The 12,166-nt window shown below is 40.7% G+C and overlaps 1 pseudogene; it reads left to right on the top strand.

The window, feature by feature from the left end:
• The first annotated feature begins 9,300 nt into the window (after positions 1 to 9,300).
• Positions 9,301 to 11,505, top strand: Gm5407 (annotated as a pseudogene).
• Positions 11,506 to 12,166: the final 661 nt, after the last annotated feature.

Here is a 12,166-nt window from a genome sequence, read left to right as displayed (position 1 = left end):
AGCTGGTCTTGCTGTCTCTGACTATACCTTGTCCCTCCTTTAAGCCTGTGTGTCAGAACTCCTGGGAGACCAGTTCTCTCTGGGAGGAATTTGGGTTTGGAGAGCTGTAGCACAGGGTCAGCTCTGGGGTGCAGATGGAAACCAGAAGGATCCTATCCCTGGCCCTTCTTGGTTCCCGTGTTCTGATGTTTTTGGGAGGGTCCCTCTTGGGCCAGGAATTTGAGCAGAAGTGGTGGTCTCACCTGTGCTCTCAGGTGTGTTAACACTCTTGGGAAACCAGCTCTCTTCTGGCAGGATCTGGGTACAGAGAACTGTGGCACAGGGTCAGCTCCAGGTACAAATGGAAACTGGAAGGATCCTGTCCCAGGCTGCTTCTCATTTCCTGTGTCCTCAGGGCTCTGGGAGGTCCCTTAGAGCAGAAGTGGTTGTCCTACATGTGCTCACAGGTGTGTTAGCACTCCTGGGAGACTAGCTGCCTCCCGGCGGGACCTGGGTATAGAGAGTTGTGGCACAGGGTCAGCTCTGGGTACATATAGAAACCAGAAGGCTTTGTGTTTTTCTTAATGTGAATGGAATATGAAAACAATCCAGTAGGCAGAAACAGGTCATCTACTCAGAGTAAGCCTGAATAGCCCACTGTGTCATCTACAGAGAACCATGGTTTTGGAATTTTGTTTGTTTGTTTGTTTGTTTGTTTCATTTCTCCTCAAAGACCCATGTGATGGAAATTAATATGTAGTTTATGAAATTCATATATATATGAATATGTGTGTGAATGTGTGCATACACATAAACATTTAGATCTGCTTTATGTAGTATAAATCTTTGAGATAAGTAAAAGAATTGTGCAAACAATAATTTCCTTGGAAGCATTATGCATTATGGAATATGTTATCAGAAGACTCAATGGCTAGAACAAAGCTATGAATACAGTAATAAACTGAAATGCATACAAAAGTAATTATATATAATGAATAATAGAATCTCATGCCACCAAAAGAGATAAATCAAATTCGATTGTAGTAATTACAAAGGAAACTTTTTATAGCTTAAAATTAAACCAGTGTCTATTTTCACGTGCATTTTGATTTGCAAAATTATCAGAAAGCATGTACCATCAAATTGAAAAGGCAAAATTACAATAATGAGATAATCTAACTGCTCAATAAGTTGGCATATAAGAAATTGGTTTTAAATTCCATCGAAGGTTTTTTTGTTTTTTACACACCATCGTCTGTTATGCAGTTATCCATAAGAAGTCCATTAATCTGGTGTAGGGATAAATGAAGTCATCTAACTAAAACATTGCCACTAGGTTAGAGTTGGTGCTCAATGACAGTATTTGCTTACCATTGGAATCTTCAACGTTTGACTCCCAGCACACATAAAAAAAGCAGTCAATAAATAAAATTAGAGAGATAGAATACAAAATGGTTAGCAAATTAAATGTGGTTAAAGTCAAGGGTTTATTCATCCAACATTTAGGATTAGATGTGGGAGTCAAGGTTAAGAGAAGCAGCCTTCTGTTTCTGCATACATTCACCATTGGTAAATGAATTCAGAAATATCAAAAGTAACTCTGATCTACTCCTCGTTGTCAACCTTATCGTGTTAAGGGCCACCAGAAAAACAGATCTTCAGCTGTGTTTGTTTAGGATTATCTACATTGGGTCAATTGAGGTGGGAAGATTCACTGTAATTATGCACAGTACCATTCTATAGGTTGTGGTGATCATTCCATTCGAATTCAGGGCTTCCTGACTATGGGCACCACATTGTGTGGCCAGCCATCTCCTGCTTCTTCCTGGCTTTCTTTTCCTATGGTGATAGATTTATTCCCGTGAAGCTGTAACACAAGCTAATTTGTGCTTTTTTAAGTTGGTTTGGTCACATATTTGGTTGTAGCAATGAGACTAAGATCAACTACAATATATATTCAAGATACTGATGACTTGAAATGAAATGACTTGCTTCTTGAAAGCTACAATACATAGAGCCTAACCAACAGAAACCAGGACAGCGCATGCCTCTCTGAGAGCAACTGAAATAGGTTTTTTGTTTGTTTGTTTGTTTGTTTGTTTGTTTTTATGTTCCCCTATTATAGGATTGGAGCATTTTGATGGTCTTTCAATGGGGTAGAGGGAAGATGAATAACAAGACTTTTCAATATTTTGCTAATTGTTCTGTGTTTTTCCCCCACCACCTTACTCCCTTTAAGAAGTCAGAGCAAATCCCCCATGTCTTGCTCAAAGAAGTCAACGACTTTCCCTGTCTTGCTGAAGAAACACTCAACAGCTTTTTCGTAGGCCCACTAATGGCTGTTATGGTGGCAATGATGTTGGATGCTACATTTGATGTTGAGAGTCATTGCAGCACCCGATTCTCCTCTGTGATTTGGAATTCAGAATCACAGCTGGCTCTGATTGTCAACGTAATGAAAGTTAAATAATTCTGGCCAGACCCAATCCTCTTCTCTGAAAAGGGCCCAGTGATCACTTCACCAGGAAGCCATGCTTTCAGCTTCTGCTCTCACTTTGATGACCAACCTCATTTGCTCATCCAAAGCATGAAGGGCCGCCTTTATCTACATGCATGAAACTCCAGAAAGCAGTCCACACTCGTGGAAAGGGCTGAATTCAAACTATTTAGGTTGCTCTAAGGTTCTAATACCTTGTGATCTCCTTTGAGCTTGTAGAAATCAAAGGAAGATCAAATACTCGAGGCAGCATCATCATTGCAAAGGAAGTCCAGGGGCTTAAGAATCCACAGCCCCTTAGGTTTCAGCCGCCTGCTGGCATTTGCTTGTCCCACGGATGCTCTTTTGATACAAATAAGCATATAGTGAAGTGTTACTGAGGTCCTTTCTTTCTTCTTCTTCACCCTCTTTTCCTCAAAGCCACACCCTGTATTACTGTACCAACTATGCCACATCTCCTCCCTCTGGCTGCCTAGCAACTCACGTTATGCATTCTATGGTCTTATTTGTTGTATTCCCAGGAACTGCTATTATTAATTAGCTAGTGCTGTGGGCTGTGATGGTGGTCACTTTGAAATATTAAGCCACCAAGTAAACGTTTGAGCCTAATGTGTGCACTGTGGTTCTAATGGTTTCATTAATGATGGAGAGAGATTTCCTTTACATAACACCTATAGTAATCCTCTCACAAAATGTCATAAATTTTCCAAGTAGCTTATTCACACTTAGCATATATTCCACATCTAAAGAGAAAATAATTATAAGATGTCAGATTTCACTTTTATCCCCGATGAAATACAGGTGTGTTTTTTCTATTGCTATTTTGTGCAGGAAAAAGAGAACCATAACATATGGTTACATAAAGGATACAGGCCAAATCAATTTATATAAGAAGGAGAGATGCCAGAATATTAAAGGCTCGTGCATTGCCATGGATTTATTCAAACTTCCATTGTCTGCATTTGAAATCAGACACAAGGGAAAGGATATAGGGTCCATTTATAGTTACTAAAATATCATTGAAATGGTACAGGATAAAATAGATTTGTCTATTTGCTCTAATCATATGATGGTAGTTTCTAGGCCCATTTCCCAGCTCCAAATATAACGAGTAACTAACTAATGGTTGACACTTTCAGCCTTTTAAGAATCATTGCATAATAAAAGCTATAGAATAGATTTTTTGTGTGTGTGTGTCAGACGTTATAGCAGACGCTTGGAGTAATAAGAACAGACATCTGCAGGGGGCATTATCTGGGCCAGCCTCTAGTCCCAGCACTACAAATGTATTCTTTCACTCTGAGGTACAAGCTAATTGTCCCTGTAACCATAGGAGGCCCATACTATGTTGCCTGCATTTTATCTGGAAGGAAACAGAGGCTTCAAGAGATGAGGCAGCTGTGAGGCCATGCTCTGTCACAATGCCTACATGTCCTTTAATATCATGAAGGAAACTTTGATTAGAGAGTCTCCTTTTTCATTTTGTAGGGCATCTACTTACTACGAAGCATATCCTGAAAGGCACGATTGGCCACAGTGAAGATGTGAAGGGGAGTCTCAGATCACCTCTTCCTTTTATAGGCAGCCATGACCTTTTTCTGATACATAGGAAGACACTTCTAAGGGTTTACAGACACACCGAACAGGCCTGAATATGTCTGAGGAGAGATCAGAGTGGATTTCAGAAAATAGACTAGCAACACTCCCAGGTTTGCAGGGCTTCCCTGTCATATAATGCTGGCTTGACTCTTTACTTATAAGGGAACGAGGAAGAGGACAGATCTGAATTCTTGAGAAAAAGGGACTTCTAACTGAAGCTGACAAAACAGGGTTAGGCCAATATCAGGACCTGAGATTCCCTCTACAGCCCTAGGGTGTCTGCTAACTGCTTTCACATCTGACACACACAGCTTTTTAAGATAGTGAGAATACAAAAAAAAAAAAAAAAAAAAACCGCCTACAGGGATTTTGGTAACCAACTATTGAGCATTTGAGACTAGATGGAGGCCTTGTCTCAGCAAATTAGAAGTTTCATATTTAGGTCATAGAGAAGGAAGTATTATCTGATGTGTTCCACTCAATCACTGGAATTGTTTGTGTTTTCCAAGACGATATGAAACATGGTAATTAGTTAACAAATATTAATATCTTGATTAGTAGGGGGCATTTCTACTATCAAACAGTTCGTGTCCTCTTTTCTCAAAAGTTTCTTAATAACTTCATATGTGTGTGTGTGTGTGTGTGTGTGTGTGTGTGTGCATGTGCATGCACGCTGCTAGGAAAATTTTTTTTTGCTGCTTAGACACAACCCCAGTCTCTCCTAATGTTCTTTCTGTAGCCATTTCTCAATTTGTAAATACTGAGAGCAAACCATTGCCCCGTTTCACAGAGGTGGGGAAGGCTTCTTTCAAGGCTCTCACATCCTTCATAATCTGAATCCATTTCTTGCAAGAAGGACCTTTTCACATTGTATTCAGTCCCTTCAGACATGACCTTCTCATGGTTTATTCACTCCTTTCAACTTTATATTTCAGGATGCCCTATCCTTCCTTCATAATGAGGTAGAGTACTTCTAACATTTCTTCCTCCAGGCTGATACTTCCCCACCTTACTTCATTACTAGCCTTCCTCTGTGAGAAGAACTTGCACACAAGCTGTCTTTAGTGCCTCTGCTGATGTTTGCAAATGCGGCCTGGCCCCTGTGTTATGAGGTAGGGGAAACCTGGAGACATCAAACAGTGAACTGGAAGAGTGAGACCTTCCAAGCACTGTGGTAGGACAAACTAAATACAATAAACTGCTTTCAAATCAACCTTTTACGCCCATAATGCTGTGCCTGCTATTCTTCTTCTGCTTTATTTTAAAAACCAGAATTGTAACCACACTGCAATCATAAATCATGTAAATTACTGTGAGATAGTAGTTTTGGAGAATGAGACAGTAGTTATGGAAAATTTTGTTCAGAAGAGTATAACACATCTAGAGGCCTAATCAAATTGTTTTAGACACAATCAAGAAAAGAAAAGCACATAGACTGAGAGAAAATGTGCACTATATCAGATAAAGACATTGTACCAAGAAGGTAAAAAGAACCCCTACAATTCAACAATGAAAAGGCGATAAAAAACCCAACTGAAAATGAGCAAAGAGCTTGTGAAATGTTCCTGTCTAAAGGAAATGCAGAGACAAAAATGGGGCAGAGACTAAAGGAAAGGCCATCCAGAGACTGCCCCACCTTGGGATCCATCCCATGTGCAGACACCAAATTCCAACACTATTGTTGATGCTAAGATGTGCTTGCAGACAGGAGCCTGGCATGACTGTCCTCTGAGAGGCTCTGCCAGTACCTGACTAAGACAGACGCAGGTACTCACAGCCAACCACTATACTGACCTTGGGAACTCCAATGGAAGAGTTAGGGGAAGGACTGACGGAGCTGAAGGGGATTACAACCCCATAGGAAAACAACACTATCAACTAACTGGACCTCTCAGAACTCCCAGGCACTAAGCTACCAACCAAAGGACATACAAAGGCCAGTCTGTGGTCCCTGATACATATGTAGCAGAGGACTGACTCACCTGGCATCAGTGGGATGTGCTTGGTCCTGTGGAGGCTTGATACCACAGAGAAGGGGGATGCTAGAGGGATGAGGTGGGAGTGGTGGGTGGATGGGGGAGCATCCTCTTAGTGGCAAAGAGAAGGGGATAGGGACTCAGGGAGGGGAGACCAGGAAGGGGGACAACATCTGAAATGTAAATAAATTATTTCACTAATAAAAAATAAAATAAAAATAAATGTCTGACTTCAGAGAGTATATAAATGTCAATAAATCAATGTAAAGATGTTTGACAACATTAGTTACCTAGGAAATGCAAATATGGCATAGTTATTCTACTTAATGGGTAGGAAATATTATTCAGTGCGTAAAGTGCTTGCTGTACAAGCATAGGACTTGTGTTTGGTTTCCCAGTACTCACACAAAAAAGCTGGACACGGTGGAAGAGTCATGTGATCCCACCACAAGGAGGGCTCTGGGCTGTCTAGACAGCCAGACAGCAAATCAATAAACTCCAGGTTCAGTAAGAAACCCTATATCAAAAATTAATGTAGAGAGCAACAAAAGACTGTTAATATTGACTTCAGACATCTAAATATGAACATATGTGTGTATGTCCACTTATGCTTGTGTATACACACATTATATATTATACCACATACTACATACTACATAGTATTTATTTATTATATATTGATACTACATATTATACATTACACATTACAAATTACTTATTATATGCACTTCAACGTGCACAATAATTATTGTGATAAAAAGATAGCAGCATTTGTTGGTTGTGGATATAGTAAAGTTGTAATGTTGTACATTGCTTGGTGGAATGGAAAATGACGCTTCTACTTTGAGAAAACACGTTTTCAGTTCTCAGAATGCTAAACATAGAGTTCCCATATGACCCAATGACTCTGCTCCCAGATACATAATACAATCCATAAAATGTCCTTGTGCTTGCTATTGTTCATAATGGCCCAAGTATGGGAAGGACCTAAGTGGGTACTGATGGGACCATAAGCAAAAAAGTTTATATCCATATAGTAGAAGAAAATGAATAAGGTATTTATATGTACCATGAAATCAATGGACTTCAAAAATCAGTGTGCTGAATAAAAGTAACTAGACACTCTCAGAGGACAGCCATATCATGCTTCTGTCTGCAAGCACATCTTGACACCATCAATAGTGTCGGGGTTTGGTGTCAATGGATGGAGTGGATCTCAAGGTGGTTTTGTCTCTGGGTGGCCTTTCCTTCAGCCTCTGCTCCATTTTTGCCCCCGAATTTTCTTTAGACGGACAATTCTGGGTTAAAAAAATTTAGATGGATGGGTAGCCCCATCCCTCTATTGGGTGGTCCATGGATCCTGCTACCAGAGGATTGTCTCATCTGGCATCAGAGGGGATGGGAGGCATTTGATCTTGTGGAGGTTTAATGCCCCAGAGAAGGGGAATGTTAGAGGGGTTAGAAGGAGTGTGTGGGTGGGGGAGCACCTTCTTAGAGGCAAAGGGGAGGGGGAAAGTGTGGGTTGTTCATGAAGGAAAGACCAGGAAGTGAGATAAGATTTGAAATGTAAAGTAAATAAATAAAATGATTGATTAAAGAAAAAAAAAGAAGACCAATATAGAAAAAAAGAAACCAGGCACAAAGGAACATGTATTATACTTATATGCAATGGATAGAGACAGAAAGTAGATAAGTCAGTGGCTGGAAAGAAGAGAGATGATTGCCAGTGGACATATCTTGATATATGACAAATAATTTCAAATTACATTATGATTGCCAATTTTTTTTCTGGTACAAAGAAAATTTTATTTGGGAAAATAGCAATCACAAGAAATTCAAACCTTTTACAGAAAAAAAAAAGATACATTTTTTTTCCTTACAGTAAAACATTGGTATAGATAAATGTGTACATTTTGTTAATATTTTCAGTGCAAAAATGGAAACAATTTGTGTCTCAACTCTTTTCTCACATTTTTATAAAAATATCTCCATACCTTTGAGGGTAGATCAAAGAGATGCTCAATGTGTGTGTGGTGGTGGTGGTGTGTGTGTGTGAAACGGACCAGAGGGTAAAGTGCTTGCTGTTTAATCATGGTGGCTGGAGTTCAGATTCCAGCACCCACAGAAAATATCCACCTCTGTAACTACAGCTACAATTGAATTCTGCCTACTGTTTTCTAGGGAAGAGTTCAGGGTTTGTGTTATTGCTAGGATTGTAACCAAAGCAGTGATGCATCTTTCTCAATGGATCCTATTGACAATGGTGATATTTATTCTCTTTGGGATTGATCCTTTGTGAAATGGTTCCAGTTTCACAAGTTTCCTCCAATATTGAAACATTGAACCATTCCACCTTTCATTCTCTATGAAAGGAAGCTCATCAGGCAGGACAGCAACTCAAAAGATCTCAAAATGGTCCCTGAAACTGATCAAATTCAGTAGGCTCCTTCCCTGCCAGAGAACAATAAAAGCTGAGAGTCCCTCTCATACGAAAGGAAGCTGAGCTGCAAAGAAGACTCTCAAAAGAGCCACCCTTATACCACCTGTCTTGAAGAAGTTTAGACCAACTGAGGTACCTGGAAAAGACATTCTCCAGCCCTTTGAGCCATCTACAGGCTGTGCAGTTTCCCCAAGTTCTCAGGTTTTGTGAGCTGTCACCCATGCTGGGTAGGCTTTGTCCATGCAGCTGTTTTTTGAGTCATTTCTGCTCCTGTAAGTAACCCCTCACCCATATTTCTATATGTAACCCCAACAAAATTTTATCAGTTCACCAAGTAGGACTTTGGTGGTATAGGCACTTTGGTCTGTCCTGGGTTCCTTATGCAGAGGAGAAATAAGTTTTGTCACACAACACTTCCTACTAGGTTTTATGACTGTAAAATTCTATTTATTCTTTGTAATTAGCAAGCATATTGTGTGTGAGAAGATATTTAGAAGAGTACTTAAATTTCTATAATTGACCATGATGGGACAGCTTCCTAAAAGACAAATGTACTAGTCAGGACCAGCTGAACTATGCTGAGAGCATTTAGGTAACACTATGCTCTGCCAAAGAACTTAGACATTCAAACTTCCCTCTCGGGCAAGGGAGTGCTTTGAAACCGTGGACTAAGTTGGGGTTGGGGAGGGCTTCCACCCTCCAAAAACTTTGCTTAGTGTTCTTTCAGGTGACATCACACTCAGCTATGGAACCTTGTAGTCTGTGTCTAGGGGCAAGTCTTTGAGTTAAACATCATTCGTGAGGTTGCGTCCGATGTGGTAGCTGCTAGGTTTAGGCCTGGTGTCTTACTAGTGATTAACTAGGACAATTAGTCCGATTTCGAAGTTTTAGATATTTAGCTGGTTACAGCACCCAAGAAGGATTCTTCTGAGGAAGTAGTCTTAGAACTCCTCCAACTTTTTCAGAGTGGACCCCTGCCAACCTCTGACTATTCACCAATCGGTCTCCGATATTGACAGCTTAATTATCTCCATTCTTTGACTGACCCTGACCTGCAAAGTCAACTGTTTACAAAGGAGCCTCATAGGTTTGCAACTTTGGACCAACCATCTACTAGAAGTGATTCGGACATCAGAGTAAACGATCCAAGAGTACCCACCCAGAGTCAAACATAAGGTTGCTTTCGCTTGGAAATTAGAATGGCAGTACTATACCGGAGTCAACACCCCCGGCCGTCCAAGCAGTTCTCCATGTGGCAACCTAAACCGTCTGGGTTGTAGATGAAGCCTGAAGCTTCAGGAAAAGGGCAAAAACGAAAATACCAGGATGAAAGTGGGACAGAGATAGAGTCTGAAGCTTTGGGACAAGGTCCAAAAAGGAAATGCCAGGATGGAACAGGGATGGTATTTAAAGAGTCTGTCAAGGCTCAAAAGAAGACCCCTCAGGAGACTCAAGACCTAGAGCTTCTGAGAGAACAGCCTAGCAAGGGTCAGATACAGAAACCCCAGGGAGAGACTCCAAAACAACTAAAACCCCTAGAGTTGACCGAAGGTCCTCCAGAGCAGGCTGTGACTGGTAGGAAGCCTGCTGATGGTGGCAAGGGTCGCAAGCGGCCCTATTCCATCATGGAGGAAAACGAACAAAGCCCCCAAAAGGAAAAGTACAGAAGGTTGCTTCAACACCTTCAGTGCGACCAAGATGTGAGGTCAGACCCACACAGGCTTCACCTGTTCCTTACAAACACCTGGAAGATCAAAGGGGGGCGAGTCAGGAGACAGTAATGGATCAGAAACAACTCAGAGAGATCGAGAACCATCTACTGTTATGGCTCTAAAAGAATGTCTTTCACCAGAGGAGAGAGAGAACTGGTGTTCTGAGAAGAAATCTGTTACAGAGAAGAAAGGTTGTGTAAAGGGTGAAGGATGAAGGGGGAACAGCTTGGAGCCTGATTTACAGGGAACACAGGCTCAGATCATCCTGGATAGTGACAGAGGCAGTAGCTTACTCCCCAACAAGATGGCAGTACTTGTGGCAGAGGAAAAGCCTCTCACAGACCAAGAAAGGGGCAGAGAAATGGATCCAATCCTTGATAATACAGAGGACATGGAGAAGGAAATTGAGAATGCACTGGGTCCAGGACCCCAAGAGGAAATTCTAAGTTCCAGATTCAAGTTGCAAATCACCAGAAGAGATATCCAGACCCTGGAGAACAGTCAGTGGCTCAATGATGAGGTCATCAATTTCTACATGAACCTTCCGGTTGAGAGAAATGAAAACCAAGGCTATCCACCTCTTCATGTCTTTAGCACTTTCTTTTACCCCAAGCTAAAGCATAGCAGTTACAGTTCCGTGAAAAGATGGACTCGAGGCATCAGTCTCTTTGAAAAAGAACTCATCTTGATGCCTATTCACCAGATGGTACAACATTGGAGCCTGGTAGTAATTGATTTAAGAAAACGAAGTATCGTATACCTCGATTCCCTGGGACAGACAGGGAAGTCTATCTGTGAGACCATCTTCCAATATTTACAAAACGAGAGCAAGACACGCAGGAGCATTGAGCTGGACCCTTTGGAGTGGAAGCAGTACAGTATGACATCAGAGGTGATTCCTCTGCAACTGAATGGGAGTGACTGTGGAATGTTTACCTGTAAATATGCAGATTACATCGCTAGGGACCAGCCTGTGACCTTTTCTCAGCAACACATGCCCACCTTCAGGAAGAGGATGGTCTGGGAAATCCTGCACAGTCAATTACTATAACAACATCCACCTGGTTGCTATGGTCCCCCATCCCCGTTCTTTTCCATCGCTGTTTCTAATATACCTCAGGTAGGATGAGGCGAAGAGATTAAAAACAGGTACTGAGCTGCCTGACTGGATGAAGCCCATTCTCTTCAATATAGTCCTAAGGTGGGATGTGGGACTGATGCCCTAATGCCATCTCTAGGATGCATGCAACTATTGCAAGCTTAGAAAATGCTGCTGCCCAACCCACAGGAGACCATGTGTTGAAGAAATCCTGTTTTAATGCTGGATTTAGTCAATCAATTATTGTTTTTTGTTTGTTTGTTTGTTCATTTGTTTGTTTTGTGGTTTTTGGTTTGTTTTTGTTGTCTATTTGTGTTTTATTTGTTTGTTTTTTATTGTGTCTTTGATTGGTTGGGTTTTTTTGTATTTTTGTTTTATGTATTTTGTTTGTGTTTTTGGTTTTGTTTGTTGTTTTTGTTTGTGTTTTGTGTTTTATTTTTTGTTCTTTTTGGTTTTGTTTCTGTTTTTGGTTGTTTTTGTGTTTTGGTTTTTCTTATTCATTTGTTTTTTGTTTGTTTGTTTTTTGTTTGTGGTTTTGTTTTTTCTTTGTGTTTTCAGTTTTATATTTTGTTTGTGTTTTTCTTTGGTTTTGTCTTCCTGGCCCTACCCCACTGTTTTCCTTTACTCATTTGCAAACCTTGGCCAATGTCATTTTCCAATCCTATAGTATTTGTTTGAACTATTTCTGAAAGAAATGCCCTTCATGGTGCCATTTCCTGTTGAAGATCAGGAGGGACATCAGCAGGAAGAGGGAAGAGGCAGAAGCTCTTCACTAGAATCCCTAATGCTAGAGTTGTCTGCTGTTAAATTGAAGCAGGGGATAGTGGTGGTGTTTTTGTTTTAATATTCTTTTTTTAAGTTTGA

This window comes from Mus musculus, chromosome 16 (assembly GCF_000001635.26).
Source record: "Mus musculus strain C57BL/6J chromosome 16, GRCm38.p6 C57BL/6J".
NCBI lineage: Eukaryota > Metazoa > Chordata > Mammalia > Rodentia > Muridae > Mus > Mus musculus.
The sequence above is the reverse complement of the archived record's forward strand: the minus strand, read 5'-3'. Positions and strand labels throughout refer to the sequence as shown.